The sequence below is a fragment of the Pinus tabuliformis genome, chromosome 2_1, assembly GCF_031772625.1.
Source record: "Pinus tabuliformis cultivar Carrire ecotype Pingquan chromosome 2_1, CPIR1, whole genome shotgun sequence".
NCBI lineage: Eukaryota > Viridiplantae > Streptophyta > Pinopsida > Pinales > Pinaceae > Pinus > Pinus tabuliformis.
Genome location: NC_142299.1, coordinates 377,875,328 through 377,892,652, shown reverse-complemented (window position 1 = coordinate 377,892,652; position 17,325 = coordinate 377,875,328). Strand labels below are relative to the sequence as shown.

Genomic DNA, 17,325 nt, shown 5'->3' with positions numbered 1-17,325 from the left:
TCGTACAGCCATGAAACGCGTTTCCGGCCGTACTGGCCACGTTTCAGTTTCGTGAAACGTGGCAGTACGGCCGAAAACGTGTTTCACCGTTTCGTACCAGTTTCCATACGGAAACGTACCCCTGCCCCACGTTTCCTGCAACATAGATATGGATGCACATAAATATATATGTTTTTCTTTACAATTTGAATATGTTATGTGTTTTTGGTTCACTGGTTTTTTGCTCTGGTTTTTTTACCAATTCCAGTGCTGGCCCACAAGGTTTTCCAGTTCCATCACTTGTTTAGTTCTGATAACATTGATTCAAATGTCTTTTATATTTTGTCTCTGTTGAAGCCAATGCAACAGATCTCTGTTTCTTGCTCCTACAATCACTCACCCTTGTTCCAGTGGAAAGCATAACCAGATGTCAACTTCAAGTCATCTGCACATTGAACCTAGTCAGAATTAATCTATGCAGCAAATGTCATTTCGCTGATCCTGGTGTGTGCTAGGTTCTAATTTCTTGCTCCCTTATTGTACCAAAAATATCTTTTAGAGGTTTATAATTACTAATCTTTGGTTCCTCTACTGCACCAATAACCAACTGATGTCTGCCAAGCTCAGTTGCACGAATTGGGGAAACAGGTACGAGTTTCCGAAACGGGCACGAGTACGAAACGTGACCCCCCCCCAAATTTTGGAAACGGGGAAATGTGATATATATATATATATATATATTAGAATTTAGGACATTTAAGAAATGTTATGTGCAATCATAAAGCATACATGATACATTATAATTTATTACATTTAAAGTTTAAACATTATGATTAAATTTACATCACATTTACTCATGAATTATCACATAATGAAAATAGCAATATCGGAATATCCAAAATTAATCTTTATTATATAAAGAGGAAGAGTGCAGTGGTCTTTTGTCTTTATAGTTCTTGCAGCCTCATAGTCTTTATTGTACTTGCAGCTTCATATATATAATAAAGGTTGATTTTGAGATTTGTTGAGAGAGGCATCTAGAAGCATCCACAAGATATTTTATTCACCCAATCAAAAATTAGAACTGAAAAAAAAAATAAAAAAAAATCCCAATATGAAGTGGAAACTTCGTTGTACGGCCTGGAAACTTGTTTCTAGCCATATTGACCACGTTTCCCCAACATGAAATGTGCCAGTACGGCCAGAAACTCGTTTCCAGGCTGTACGGTTCACATTTCCGCGTTTCCATTTCGTTTCTTGGCTGAAACGGACCTGGGGACAACGTTTCCTGCAACATAGTTGCCAAGTTACGGTCAGATAAATCAAACTTCCCACTAATGATTCCTATAAGGTTATGCTAACAGGCTTCTGTGCTTCATCTTTTGTTAACTGTGTGCCAAGGTCCATTGAAGAGTTTGTAGCTTCCCAGACTATCATCTTGAATTTCTTGGGTAGGTCGCTGGCATAGTTGGTCTAAGAAAGAAACATTCCCTGATGTCTTTGCCATACTTTCATCCTAAGATAATAATCTAAAACCCCAAGGTTTGTGATATCAATGCCTGTAATAGATCCATCTTCAAATTCTGCAGATTCTTAGAGCTCAGTTTTATTCTGAATATAAGTAGACTTCTAAATGTTCTTGTGCTGAGTAATTTAGTGAATGATATCATCAATTCAATTGGAAACATAAATTCTAATCTCTCACTTTCTACAAATTCTGATTGTCTGTTCTTTGATGTTTTTCATTTTGTACTTTAATATTTATTTTGATGTAATTTTATGGATGCAGACTTTTTTGGTAAAAATGCATAAGGATTCAAAGATATGTATGCTTTTAGCCCTCATATGGATTGCAACAGTATATGCTGAATCAGTCATTGTCACGCCTACGGAGTCAAATGAAAGAAAAATCAAGTCTGCAGTTTTCAGATCTCCAGCATTTGTTCTGGGACCTGGGCAGGTTCAGAATAAAATATATCTCAGTATTGATTTTCCAAAAGGCCATATTGCTCTCAAGGGTTTTGATGCTGAGGTTGTAGATGAAGGGGGGAACTCAATTCCTTTACATGAGACCTACTTACATCACTGGCTGGTGGAAAGGCTTTACCGTAAAATGCCCTTGACAAAAGAGCAAACCAAAGCACAAACTATGAGACTTCACAGTTCAAACTATATCATTGCAGGGAATGATGGTATTTGTCAGAATCACACTCTTGGTCAAATATTTGGCCTGGGGTCTGAAACACGTCATACTAGCACCTTCATACCTGATCCATATGGTATTGTTGTCGGAGATCCTAAACAGATTCCTGAAGGATATGAAGAGGATTGGATGCTGAATGTGCATGCCATTGATACAAGAGGGGTTGTAAATTCACTAGGTTGTACAGAATGCAGATGCAACCTTTACGATGTAACTAAAGATGAATATGGTCATCCACTAAGAGAAAATTACATTGGAGGTCTAAATTGTTGTTATGAAGGGACACAATGCCAACTAAAAGAGGGCTTTCAAGGAGAGAATAGGACACTCTACTTGAAATACAGTGTATTGGATGAACTGGGATGAAAGTATTGTCCCAGTTAGAACATATATCCTTGATGTTACAGATACTGGAGAGCGGTCTAATGGTTCATCAAGAGGTGTTGGTTGCCAGGTAAGTTGTTGACCAATTTAGCTCTATGTTTCCTTTGTTGGTTGCAAAATGGGGGTGCATATCAGATCCAAAGAACTAGTTGTGTTACATTATGCAATTTCTAGCATGGGAGGAACTTCTTAAATTGAGTACAAACTTTCTTCATATTAAACGGTATGAAAGATACAGTAGGAAAAACCACTACCTTTCATAAATGCATAGCACTTTTTTTTTCGAAGTGCATCTTATATCACACTGATAATCAAGAGATATAACAGCATAACTGAAGTTCTGAAATACTTATACATGTTTTCTGTACAACTTTAAAGACACAGACTTTTGAACTCTCACAAACAACTACCATCATTATTTAGGACCATTCCGTTCTTTTCAATTGAGAAGCTAACTTCATTTTATATAAAACTGAGAATCCAGAAGCCAATTAGTTGATTGACATCGAATGAAGACCACACACATGTGAACAAACTGACTTGCATATGCCTGTCCAAACAACTTTCACAAAAATTATATTTCCTCTCCAATTAAGCAAATATTGGAGTTCAATTCATTGATCCTAAGTGAATTATCCTTTCTATGATCTAGAGATTAATGATCTTACATTCTCTTAACCGATGTTGCACAAAGCGAGAGCATTTTTGAGAGCCAGAGCATCAGGAGCATCATTATCCAAAAATCCTCAGGAGTGTATGTGTATGTATGTATATATATTCAAAAAAACATCTAGAATAACAAATAAGTTGCAGAATATATGAAAACATGCATATATGTACATTAGTCAAGATAGAAATGGTATCCATAGTTCATTAGTGACTAATTATTTGAGTATCAACCATTTAGATTCAAGCAATTACAAACAAACATCAAAATTTTAAGCATATAATAGAAAGTATACCATTAACTTGTTACTTATTGAAACAGGTTATCTAGCAACCATCAACATGACCAAATTGTAATGTTTACAAAATAGGCCATCTACACACTGAAGTATGAATACTGAAAAATTTCAAATTCAAAACACTAATCTATCATCTATGACAAATAAAATAGTGAATCTATCCACTATTCTCTTCTCCTTACACCACCATGACTGTTGTGTGGGCCTCCATGTGGTGGTAGTGAAGTAGATGGAAGTGAAAGCTGTGGAACTAGATGAAGCCCCTGTTGTTGTAGCTGTAGTCAAAGACATGGGGATTGCCACCCACCAAAAGCAGGTAATCCCTCTAGGAATTTTTTCCTCCCAATTGGTTATCCAACCAGCCAACAACTCTACGATGATCCATAGGTAGCTTTACTTTAGAGCTCTCCACCTATGCTCTGGGCAATTCTCTCTCCCTTTTGACATACTTCTTGAAGGAAGGTGGGTCATCTATCAGAAGGAACAATAACCAATTTTGAATCATGCACTTTCATTTAATGTACAACACACGATAATATGGATCACAATCCAAGTTGGATGATTGATCACTCTTGATTGTACCCTTGTTTTGTAATGTCCCTTCCTAAATATTTTTCTAAGGATAAATCACAATTTTGCCAATTTTGTCATTTTTGGGGCTTAAAGTAAATTTTGGGAGAGACACTTAGGAAAAGGAGGTCGAAATCCTTTCCTTAGTGGAATGTGGGGGCCACTTTCCCACAAAATATGCATTTCTTGGTGAAGGAATTCAAATTGCTTAGGAGGGGGCTTGAATTGTTGATGGAGGGGCCCACATGAGGAGAGGGATCAGCAAGTATAAATAAGAGGAAGGCAGCATCATTTGGGGCTTTTGATCATTTGACATCTAATTGTTACTCTAGCTGTTTAGCTGAGTTACATAGTGTTGCTGAGCACAAGAGTTTCCCAAGGAGGAATCTCAACCTCTCTTTGGTGGACTTTGAGTGCCACCCTAGGAAGGCCATTTTGTCTTTCTTTGGAGGCTAGAGAGAAATACATGCATTTATGGTTTTGCTGGGACGCAAGAGAGAGAGTCACGTAGTTCTTGGTTGAGTGTGGTGCTGGAGTTAGGGGCTATAGTATATACTATTGTTGGAGCATTTCTTGACCAAATTCTAGGTGAAAGGGAAGGATATTCAGGAGCATAGGTGGCTTCCCACAACAGTACGAATTTATGGAGCTTGGGCCTGCGTCATTTTGCCCAAGACTGCGCAGTCACTTGTGGGGGTTGAGTGTGGGAAGGCTTGAGAGAGGGATTGAGGAGTTGGGGTTGTTTAGATTTTGATTAGAGGGGATTTGTGGAGGATTCCTAACCATTTTGAGAAGTAGCAAACACTATAACTGCTACAGGTGACAATTTCTGGCAGTGGAGAAGGGTCAAGCATTTTGGGGTCAATTTTGGAGCGTCAAAACTAGGGCAAACCCTTTCTGGGTCTTTTTGAGTTTGATGCAAGGATCTCAGAAATAATTTGGCAAAATTTTCTGGGCAGATTTGAGGGGTCAAACAAGATTCCAAGTCATCTAGTAGTACTTTTCTCCAAGTGCCAATGTAAATATTTGTTGGGGAATTTTTTGCAGCATTTGGGTAGCTGCTATTCATCCACCTGGGGCTTGTAGCTTGCTCTACGAAAGCCCAAGTGCGCTCATTCCAATCAATATTGTATTCCTTCAAAGTTCATATATATAATAAAATTGGCCCGTTTTCGCATGTTTTTGGCCCTTTTTTGGTTGTCTGATTGGTGTACATTTTTATTGTATTGTATGTGCTATTTTTGCTTGATTATCACTGTTAATTTTCCATTAGGAATATTACAGTGGTATTAGAGCATGTTCTTGGCCAGCTGTGGGCTTGAGAGCAGGTGATGACAAGGTCATTTATGGGAGCAGTGTATCGGCCTAGAGGTAGGGGACAAGGTAGAGAGGGAGAAAGGGACCCCTTTTTTAATTCAAAGGTGGAAAACTTTAGGGGCCACATGGACAACCAGGAGGACTATGAGCAACCCAGACAAGGGGGCAAAAACCAGATTTTAGAGGAGTTGTTGAGAGCCAACCAGTAGATGTTGAGGCAGGGACAACTCATGATGGACATGATGTAGCAGGTGATAGGGTTGCAAGTGAATGGAAGACCAGAGGGGGACAATCTAGCCAAGAGGTATAGAAGATAGCGCGGAAAGTTACACTCCCCAACTTTGATGGTTCGGCTAAGAATTCAGCCAGGGCATGGGTGCAAAAGTTAGACACATACTTTCACCTAAATCCCATGCATGAGACGGATGCTATTCAGTTTGCTACTCTGCACTTGGAGGGTGATGCCCAGGAGTGGTGGTACCATGGGTTGATTACATAGGGGCATATTCACCCGGAGGCTGATTGAGAGATTTGAGAGGAAGGACCCGGAGCTACACTTCAGGGAGTTGCCCCACTTGAGGCAGAATGGCAGCACATAGGCCTACATTTTGGAGTTCCAGAGATTGGCTATGATGGTGACTAACATTTCGGAGGCTCGACTGATCATGTTGTTTTTGGAGGGGCTTGTTGAGCCACTGTGTGGTTGGGTGAAGGCCTACGAACCTACGAACACACATCACTGATGGACGCCATTTCCAAGACCTGAGATATGATTGACGCAATGCCCAAGACCCAGGCTTTTGTTCCCACTAGACCCATTGCTCTACAGGGGAACCGAGATACTAGACCACCTCAGGTCACTGAAAATCACTTCTAACCATCCCATCCTGGAGATCTTCTTGTTCGGTTCCGACAAGTTATCACATTGAGGTGTTCCATCAAATAATCTTCTCGTAATACCACCTCGAGCATAATTAATTAAGTTAGGCCCCATAATAATGTTGTTTATTGAAAGTTGTCTAAATGCAACGGAATGAAAGGCAAGTTGTTTGGATGATGGAATATTCCAAGCGAATGCCATTGAATCCCATAAAAACTCCTCAAAACACCCCCGGGATCCTTGATGATGTAATCTTTCTCTTGCTGCCTAACCATCACATACCCTGGAAATCCACCCTCCCTATACTATAGAGGAAAATAAAAATGGGGACATGACAAATTCTCAATTTCCAGCGCTTTTATTTTCCACAGTATTTTTGTGAATATTGCAGTGTGATTAATTCATTGTTGTCGTAACAACAAATTATTAGAATAATTCTATTTAGTGATTAATGCGCATTCTAATTAGCTGTTTCTATTTTTATCTTTTTAGCAGTTTCTTAGAAGAAACTGGTTGTTTCTATTTCCGATAGAAACTTGATGTTTCTATCTCTGTAAATATCTTTGTATTACTTATTGAGCTTCATTTGCTCATGTAAATCAATTCAATTCATTCATTGATTATGGTATCGGAGCACGAGTGTTTTTTTCGAAATAATTTTTCATAGTTTGAAAAATTTAGTGCTTCATTTCGAAATTGCTGTTCTGTGGAGATTTTTTTTTCCTTTTCTTCAGTTTCCATTTAGGATGGGAGAAACACGAGCTGCTAGAGCTACTTCTGGAGAATCTCCAGTGTCAAGAAGCCTGTATAGACCATGATCCTCTAGGCCAACAACAACCGTAAGACTAGTGTCCCTGTCGATAATGGAGCATTTGTGCGCACTGAACACTACATCAAGCTGAGGAGAGTTCCTCATAATCTGGCTGACAGACAACAGATTAATTTCCATACCAGGAACATAGTACACATTCAGGAAGATGAGTGTGCGCCCACCAGACTGGATCTAAACTGTACCTTTGCCAACCACTGTGTACTCTTCACCTCCGCCGAATACTACTGAATCACTGAAAGGTGAGAAGTCAATAAACCAGTCATGCTTGTGAGAGAAACAGCGTGATGCACCAGAGTCAATGTACCAGGCCGAAGACGGGACATGATCTGAAGACCTTTTAGCCATAAAGGCGTAAAAGGCAGATTCTGTCTGCTCAGAATGTTCTGCAACATTCGCTGTCTGATGGGCCCCTCCCTGTTTCTTTTGTTCAGAAGCAATCCTCTGTTAGCAATCTTTCTTCATGTGGCCGAATTTGTGACAGTAATTACACTGCACATTTTTCTTCCTAGCAGGATTAAAAAACTAAGAAGAACCTTTCTGCTGAAAGGATTGAGAGGACTGATATTTGGCAGCAAAAGCATTTTCTGAGGAGGCTGATGAGGCACCACTACCAAACTATTGTTTCCAACGATATTGCTGCATGAGTTTGCTGCATAACTTCGGAAACTTCAAATCAACATTAGTGGAGGTAATGTTGAGTGTTTCTATGAAGTGCTCATAAGATTTTGGTAGACTTTTCAGAGTGATGACTACCATATCTTCTTCCTCCATGGTCTGTCCAATGGCTTCAATCTGATCTTGAATGTCTTTAATCTTGTTAAGATGTTCCTGTAAATACATATGTTCGTCCATCAACACTCTATGGCATCAGCAATATGGACATCTAAACATGTAGTATCTCTATCAGCTCTCTCGGGAGGGACTTGTGTCAGGGTTACCTAATATTCAGACTCAGCAGTTGGGAGTATGTGGCGCCTGTCAAGTTGGCAAGCAACATCGGTCTTCATTCAAGGATGGAGAATCTTGGCGCGCATCTAAGGTACTCCAGTTAATTCATGCTGATATTTGTGGTCCTATGCATACATCTTCTATTACTGGTTGCAAATATTTTTTGCTTATTGTAGATGATTTCAGTAGAAAGATGTGGGTGTATTTTCTAAAATGTAAATCTGATGTATTTAGTATCTTTCAGAAGTTTAAATCCTTAGTTGAAAATGAGTCTAGCTGTAATATCATAACTCTTAGGACAGATAACGGAGGGGAATTTTGTTTTTCTGCTTTCTCCAACTTCTGTGATACTCATGGTATCAAACGTTAGTTAACTACACCCTACACTCCTCAACAGAACAATGTTGTCGAACGCCGCAACTGTACGGTTGTTGAAATGGCTCGTTCCATGTTACAACACAAGAATGTTCCGAACAAATTTTTGGCTAAAGCAGTATTTACTGCTGTCTATCTTCTTAACCGATCACCTACTTAGGCTGTTAAGGGGAAGACTCCCGAAGAGGTTTGGTCTGGCCGTAAGCCTAAGATCAGTCACCTCAAAGTATTTGGCTCAGTTGCATATGTTTGGATTCCAGTTGCTAAGCACTCTAAGTTGGATTCCAAAAGCCAGAAACTCATGATGACAGGGTACAGTGATCATCACAAGGCCTATAGGTTGATAGATATAGCCACTGGTCGTCTTAGCTTCAGTCGTGATGTAGTATTTGATGAAGACAGAGGATTCTTTCAGTCTCCTCCTTCTGAGCAGTGTTCTGAGGATCAACCTCACAATGTTCTTCTTCCGATAGGTCCACCTGATGGGAGGGATGATGCAACATCAGTATTTGATGATGCACTATCTGAGCTTCCTTTGGAAAATAACCCTCCTCTTGCTACTCCTATTGTTCCTGAGCCTTCTTCATCTCCTCCTGATATTGGTTCCTCTACTCTCTGGCCTAAATGGTGAAACCAATGTTGCACGAAGCGGGAGCGAAGCGGAAGCGCGGAGCGCGGAAGCGTCATTTTCCAAAAATCTAGGAAGCGAAGCGTCCGCGGAAGCGTCTGCTATATATATATATATTTTTTTATATTTTTTTGCATTTATACTCAAAACAAACATCCCAAATACCAAATTAATTGTAGAAGACATGAAAACATGCATATTTTTGCATAAATCAAGATAGATATGGCATCCATGATTCCATTGTAGTTACTTACTAGTACAACAATCATCTATATTCTAGCTATTACAAACATACATCAAATTTTTAAGCATATTATAAAACATAAAACATTTAAGCATATTATAAAACATAAAACATAGAGCATATTATGATTTATCTAGCAAGTGAGCAACTGTCAACATTTGTCATGTCCAAAATTCAAATAATAATGTTTACAAAATATGTCACTTGGTCACCACCAAGCCAAAAAGGTTCAAAATTCAAATTCACAAGTCTACAAGTCTAATGAGTAATCTATGACAAAAAGAAGTAGATTGTGAATATATCTACTAATCTCTCCTCCTTCCACCACGAATAGAACGTGATGGTGGGCCTCCATGTGGTGGCAATGAAGAAGATGGTCCCTGTGTAAGTCGTGGCACTGGAACTGATGAAGAAGAACCCCCTGCTGTTGGTGTTGAACCATGGAACCTAGGAACCAAGGGACCAGATGGGGGTGGGGGTGGTGGCATATCAACACGGTCATCATCATCCTAGAATCGCTCAAAAAATTCATGCAAAAAAAAAAAAACACTAGTTAACAAAAAAATTAAAAACATGAATTAGAGAAATGCTTTATAAGGGAAAATTGGAAAATTCATACCACAATGGACATACCTGGATAAGAGCATCCTCTAATTGCTCTAGTCGCAACACTCCATCCTCCAAATTGGGCTCCTTTGGATTCTTGTCCCAAGTCAACAAGTCTTTATTAGACTTTGCATCTTCACAGTAATGGGACAACAATCGCAAGTTGTAATGAACATAAACCAAGCTCTCTGCCCGGTCTAAATTCAACCTGTTCCTTTTAACACTGTGGATGAAAGAATAAGAGCTCCAACACCTCTCTGCAGAAGAAGTGTTTACCACCTGTGATAGCACCCGCAATGCCAAACTCTGTAGAAGTGGAGTAGCCCCTCCATGCATGTTCCACCACTCAAGAGCAGAAAAATGCTCTCGATCTTGAATTGCATGCATGCTCCCAAATGGACCAGTGTTGAGCGTATAGTTGCTCACCTGTCTCCGTACCAATGCAGCCTCCTCATTATCAGGGATTAATCTACTCAATGCAGCCATATATTTTTCGTGAACCTCTCTATCTTGGTGTGGTTTTTTCCTGCTTCCCCCCCCAGGTGCTGGTTTTGAAAGCCATGATGGATGATCGTATTTAGGTGTCAAAACATATGCTAATGCATGCAATGGAATATTTAGCATTTCCCATCGGTTTTGCACCTCTACACGAATATAATTGTACAAGGTGGTATCTCTAGGCTCAACAATGTCTTTAATCTGCCCCAACATGCTATCCATTTGCTCATACACCTCCCCAATTACTGGTCGATCTGAATCTGCAAACTTGATCATGTAATAAATTGGTTTGGTGAATTGCAAAACATATTTAACCTGTGACCAAAAGTAAGTGTCAAGAACAGTGTCCTTGACTACATTAGCACCATCTGTGTCATTGTTAATTTCATCCCATGTTTCAGCACACACTAGATTAGTTAAAGCTTGTCTCACCCTCACTAGCCGCCTAAAGGTGAGGTAATAACTAGCAAATCTTGTCTTTGCAATTTTAAGCAATTGCAACTTGGAGTAAGTGCCATAGAAGTAGTTTACCCTTGTATGCCCTGTGATGAATTTAATGAGCTGCTTCCCTTTCCTGTAAACATCAGCAATCCACCCACAATCTTTGTGTTTCACAATATCATGCATCAAAAGGTTCAATGTGTGAACCAGGCACCCAGACCAAAAGATGTGTGGATGAGTACGCTCAATAATTTTTCCTGCTGCCTTACAATTTGCTGCATTATCTGTGATCACTTGAACCACATTATTCGGACCAACATCTTTGATTGATTTCAATAGGAGATCTGCAATGTTTTGTGCAGTTGCACTGATGGAGGAGGAGTCATGACATGCAATAAATACTGCACCACTAGAAGAAACACCAAGAACATTTATCAAATGTTGGTTTCTAATATTTGTCCACCCATCTGATATAATGGATACCCCATAATCCACCCACTCGTGTAAAACGTGTCAAAGCTCTTTGAACCTTAGATTTTTCTCTTTCTAATAACACTGTTCTAGCTTTCTCATAGTTGGGGGCCTTGTATCCTTTTGGGGCTTCATTGATGGCCTTTACCATTTCATGCCAATAGGGAGAGCGAAGCACATTGAATGGTACACCGCAAGCACAAAGAAAACGGACTATCTTTCCATCCACATCATCCCTCCCAGCAACATTAAGGAAATCCCCTATTGTTTTTCTACCTCCAGAGGTTGCAGAAGTACCATGAGGAGATGGGCAACTACCAAATTTAGAGGTTGCACTTGATTCAGAATGAGTTTTTTGTTTCTTGTTTTTTTGTTGTGCAGCCATCTCTATTTGGATGTATTTTCTTCTTTGTTCAGTTGAAATGTTTGGGCAAATTTGTACCCCCACAGAACCCTTTTTTTTCATCATTGTCCAGCACCCCACAAAGATGCCTCCTCAGACGGGTATATGAACCCGTATATGGTTTTCCTCCATGACAACCATGAGGGCACACAAATTTGTAAGATCCACCACCCTTTCCCCCATCAAGTTTGGTCACATAGTTCCACAAGGGATTTGATGTACCTTTCCCATCTTGTGCTTCAGTGTCCCCTTCAAGTTCATCCCCTTCCTCTTCAAACCCTTCCTCCTCATCATACATTGGGTCACTACTATTAGGACCAAGTTCATCCCCTTCCTCTTCCCCTCTATTCCTCACCCTTGCCATCATTAAAACCAAGAGTGGAATGATACATAGAAGCCAAAAGAACACCATCTTGGAATATGGATATAGGTGGTGGACAACTTGTAAATAAAGGAGCAAGTAGAAACAATGGGAAAGAGTAGGAGAGGGAGGAGAAAAATACAATTTTTTTTTCAAAAAAACAAGGGAGTTTGGGCTTTGAACTTACCTCTTTAGCTCTTGTAGATGAAGTCCTCCAAGCTCTTGCTCCAAGCTCCTCCTCCTTCTCCTAGCTCCTCCTTCTTCACTCCTCCAAGCTCTCCTCTCTTCTCCTCTCCTTTCCTCTCTTCTCTTCTCCTCTCCTCTCTTCTCTTCTCCAACTCTCATAAACTCAAAGTGAGAAAATGAGAAGAGAATGGGGGCTTTATTCTTTTCTAAAGTCACCCTAAACTCACCCTAACCCACCCCCTCATGCTTAGTTAAGTTAAATTTTAAAAGAAATTAAAAAAAAATTATGTTTATTTTGCTGCCCCGCGGGTTGCGCCCGGGTTGCGTGCGGGTTGCGCCCGGGTGGCGTGCGGGTGGCGTGCGCTTCCGGGCAGGTTGCGTGGCGCAACCTCTTGCCCGAATCGCCTTCCGAAGCGCGATTCCGGGGGCAACGCAACCTAAATGGCAGGAATCGTTTTTAAAAATAGGAATCGCGCCACCTAAAATTCGGAATCGCGCTTCGCCTGGAGATTCCGGAACGATTCCGTACGGGTCGCGATTCCGGCTTAGGATCCGGGGGGGGGGGCGATTCCTGCAACTATGGCTAAAACCATTGGTGATCTCCGGGATAATGAGCTCCTTGAAGGTAGAACTTCTAGACATAAGAGAAAACAACAGTGTACAATAAATTTTGCTCTTATGGCTAACCTACACAGTATTTTTGAGCCTCAAACCTATTCAGAGGCTAAGGGTACACCTGAGTGGGAACAGGCTATGGAAGCTGAATTCTAGAGTCTTCAGAAGAATCACACTTGGACCCTTTCTGATTTTCCTACAGGGAAAAAGCCCGTTAGCTGCAAATGGGTGTATAAAGTGAAATACAAAGCAGACAAAACCCTAGACAAGTATAAAGCTCGCCGTGTTGCTTGAGGGTTCTCACAGAAGGAAGGCATTGACTACGAGGAGACTTTTGCTCCTACAGCCAAGATGATTACCATATGGCTTGTCCTTGCCTTAACAGCTCAATTCAATTGGAAAGTCCATCAGATGGATGTAAAGAGTGCTTTTCTGAATGGTGACTTACAGGAAGAAGTCTACATGACGCAGCCTCCAAGATTCAAGGTTGTTGGTCAAGGACAGAAAGTCTGTAGATTGGTCAAAGCACTCTATGGTCTGAAACAAGCTCCTCAAGCTTGGTACATGAAAATTGATCAGTACCTCACAAATCATGGTTTTCAATGGAGTCCATCTGATGCAAACCTGTATATCAAGCATGCTGGTGATGATATTCTATTTGTGGTTGTCTATGTGGATGACCTTATCATTACTAGCAACTCAACACATTTGATCCATGGGATCAAACAGGATTTGTGCAACACTTTTGATATGACAGATTTAGGACTTCTTCATTACTGTTTAGGGGTTGAAGTCTGGCAGACTGAGAACAACATCTTTCTCTCTCAGTCCAAGTATGCCAAAAATCTTGTGGACAGATTCAGAATGCAGGATTACAAACCTGTCGTGACTCCTATGGAACCAGGGCTCAAACTTTCAGCTCAGTCATCCTCACCCCTTGTGGATGAAACTTTATTCAGGAAATTAGTGGGCAGCCTCATCTACCTTACTTCCACTAGACCTGACATCAGTTTTGCAGTAAGCTACATTTCCCGCTTCATGTTAGCTCCTAAGGGTGATCATTGGATAACAGCGAAGTGTGTGCTGCGGTATGTGCATGGCACTCCTGATTATGTACTTTTGTACACTTGAAGTTCTGATCCTATACTCAGTGGTTACACAGATTCTAACTGGGCTGGTTCAGTTGATGACCGTAAATCTACAGCTGGGTATGTGTTTAGTCGAGGATCCGGTGTTGTCACTTGGACTAGTAAGAAGCAGCAGGCAATGGCTCTCTCCTCAACAGAAGCAGAGTATCGAGGAGCAGTTAAGGCATCTTGTGAGGCAGTTTGGCTTCGACGTATGCTTGCGGATATGCATGTTTTCCAGACAGGTCCTACTTTTTCTGTGATAATCAAGGAGTGTTCAAACTTGCCAAGAAGCTAGTCTTTCATGAATGAACAAAGCATGTAGAAACCCATTGTCACTACATTCGCCAGCTTGTTGAAGACGAATTTGTTCAATTGCGATATGTTCCCACAACGGAGCAGCCTGCCGACATCTTCACTAAGCCTCTTGGTCCTGATAAGTTTGTAAAATTCAGAGGGTCTATCGGTCTTGTAAATAGATTGAGCATTAAGTGAGGGTATTAGAATAATGCTATTTAGTGATTAATGCTCATTCTAATTAGCTGTTTCTATTTTTATCTTTTTAGCAGTTTCTTAGAAGAAACTAGTTGTTTCTATTTCCTAATAGAAACTTGATGTTTCTATATCTGTAAATATCTCTGTATTACTTATTGAGCTTCATTTGCTCATGTAAATCAATTCAATTCATTCATTGATTACAAATTGCATAATTAATTTTACAGTTAGAAGAATTAATTCCAGTTGTTGCAATAGAAATTTGGTAGAAATTTTCACATGGTATCAGAGCGAGTTTGATAGATTGGAAGCTTGGAGGCGAAGAAAGGAAAATTCATTTTTTAGAGGGAGCAACAAGACGAATTTTCTAGGGCTGTGCAATGCCTAGCCAAGCAGTGTGAATTTGTTGGGCAAGGGTTCGATCTCTAGTTGCAATTGCAGGAAAGTTTGATTTGTCTGGAATAGTGATTCCAACAGGGAGAGGGAGCAGGAACAACTCAGTATTTTCGCTGAGAAGATTTCTTGTTTGGGCGCAGAAGGATTTTACAGCAGTTTTCTAGAGCAGAATCTGTGCCGGGTGGAAGAGAAATAGCACACAGATTTGTACTTAGGATGTCTTCAGTAAATTCTCCAGAATTCTTCAGTATGCCCATGGACATATGTGATATTCAAGGGGCTTCAGAATAGTCTTTCATATTGGAGGACGAATTTGCTTGCTTATCTAGCTTAGCTTCACAGGGTGTCTGGTATATAGACAGTGGAGCGTCAGCTCACATGACAGGGGTGAGAGAATATTTCTCTAGCTACAATGAAGAGTAGATGGACTTCCAAATTAAGATGGGAAACAAGACGATGTGCACTCCAGTGGGGAGAGGTACCATCGATTTTCAGAGGGAGTCAGGAGCAGGTACTAGTGTTGCATATGTACTGCATTTATCGGGACTAGGGATGAATTTGATTTGAGTATTCTAGCTACAGGATAAGGGATATGATGTTCGCTTTGTAGGGAAGAAGGTGTTTGCCAAACACCCGAGCTGGAAAAGGGTGAGGTAGATTGGAGTTCGAAGCAACAGATTGTACAGGTTGCAACTTGATTCTCCAATGGCACTAGTAGGCAGCGAGAATAGTAGAGGGAAAGAGCTAAATAAGCTATGGCATAGGAGAATGGGACATTTACATCATGGAGCACTTATAATGCTCAGGGAGATTGTGATAGGGGTTCCCAAACTTTTCACGGAACACAATGATGTCTGCAATTGAAAACGGTGCATGCTTGTGAAATATGCTAAGGTTGTTGGAAATAATACTGAGAGGGGGGTGAATCAGTATTAGCAAGTCAATAATTTTTCATTTCCATAATCAGATTCATATACGCTACTTCAGTTAATGGAACTTGCGTGTATACACAACTATGTTTAAGGCAACTAGCATATACACAACAAACTTTTGATTCAGTTAATTCATCATATGTTGATCTTTAATCATTGCATCAGAACCAGGTGCAGTAAAAACAGAACTGACAATCACACACATGAACACAAGATATAAGGTGAAACCCAATGTGGGTGAAAACCACCTGCTGCAATCGTCTCTATCTTCTTTTTAATAATAAGAAACTTCTTTTTAAAATTTTTGTACTAGTGCAGTCTTATACCAGTACGCAGGCTTCTACTTGCAAAAGGCTACAACCTTCTCTCATTCTCCAGCTTCTCTTGGAAGGGAGCTACAACCCCCTAGCTCTTGTACTAGTTGATATGGTTACTAGTACATAGGTGCCGCCGGCCTACAGAAAGCTACAACCTTCTCTTTTCTTCCAGGGACCACGTTTCATAAATTTTTAGACTGGATCCATCAATAACATCATTCAATCATCAAATATATCTGCATCAACCAATCTCCTTTGCACCAACCACAACTGAATTAATCAATCACTTTGACAAACCTTCAATTTGATCTTTTAGAATGCTGTAACCAGAATACAGTAACCAGAACCCAAGCTAGAACCCAGAACAATGCAACAACAAACAGAAGTAGCTAAAACATATTTTATAAGGTATATGCTACTTCCATGTGTCGAACCTGCATGCATACGCCCTTTTCTCAAGGATAACCTACATACAGATCTGCAAATCAAATTTAAGATGTATACGCTGTTTTGATATGCAAAACCAACGTGTATACGCGCCTTTTCTAAAGTGAACCTGCATACAAATCTGTAAATGATGATTTAAACATTACAAAAATTCCAGACTTCAGTTATACCTAGATCATCATATTTACAAACTACAACATGCACCAATTATTCAGATAAATGATCAAACCACATAAAGATAATTCACTTCAAGCCTTAAGATCTTGACCCAACATTAGATCTTATCCTTCATCAAGCGCTAAGGTTCATCCTCGGTTCAGATCCAGCTATGCACCATAACCCAATAACCTATATACTAGATCTTGCTCTTCATCAGATATTCAATGCTTGAGTGCCTTGGCCTAATGATCTTCTCCTCCTTTTATAGTCTTAGGCCTTACTCAATACCATGGACCAAAACCACTTAGAACCAATACCTTGGACCAAATACTTAGGGTCAATACCTCGGACCATATACCATGGATCAAAATACCATGGACCAAATACCTTGGACCAAAACTTAGTTTTCCAAGATATACGCGCCTTTCATTCTGTGAAAGTGCGTGTACGTATACGTGACTTGTATACAGTGAACTCGCGTGTATACGCGGCTTGGCCAATGGTGAACCTGCGTATACCTTTCTTTCTACATTTTGTGAAGTCTGA

The 17,325-nt window shown here is 40.2% G+C and overlaps 1 pseudogene across 1 annotated transcript in view; it reads left to right on the top strand.

Moving 5' to 3' along the window:
- LOC149200430 (uncharacterized) overlaps positions 1-17,325 on the top strand; it is a 98,968-nt pseudogene that overhangs the window by 50,269 nt on the left and 31,374 nt on the right. The window contains exon 2 of the transcript XR_016253843.1: positions 1,769-2,636. The product of XR_016253843.1 is annotated as an uncharacterized LOC149200430 (transcript). The remainder of the gene's footprint in view (positions 1-1,768; positions 2,637-17,325) is intronic.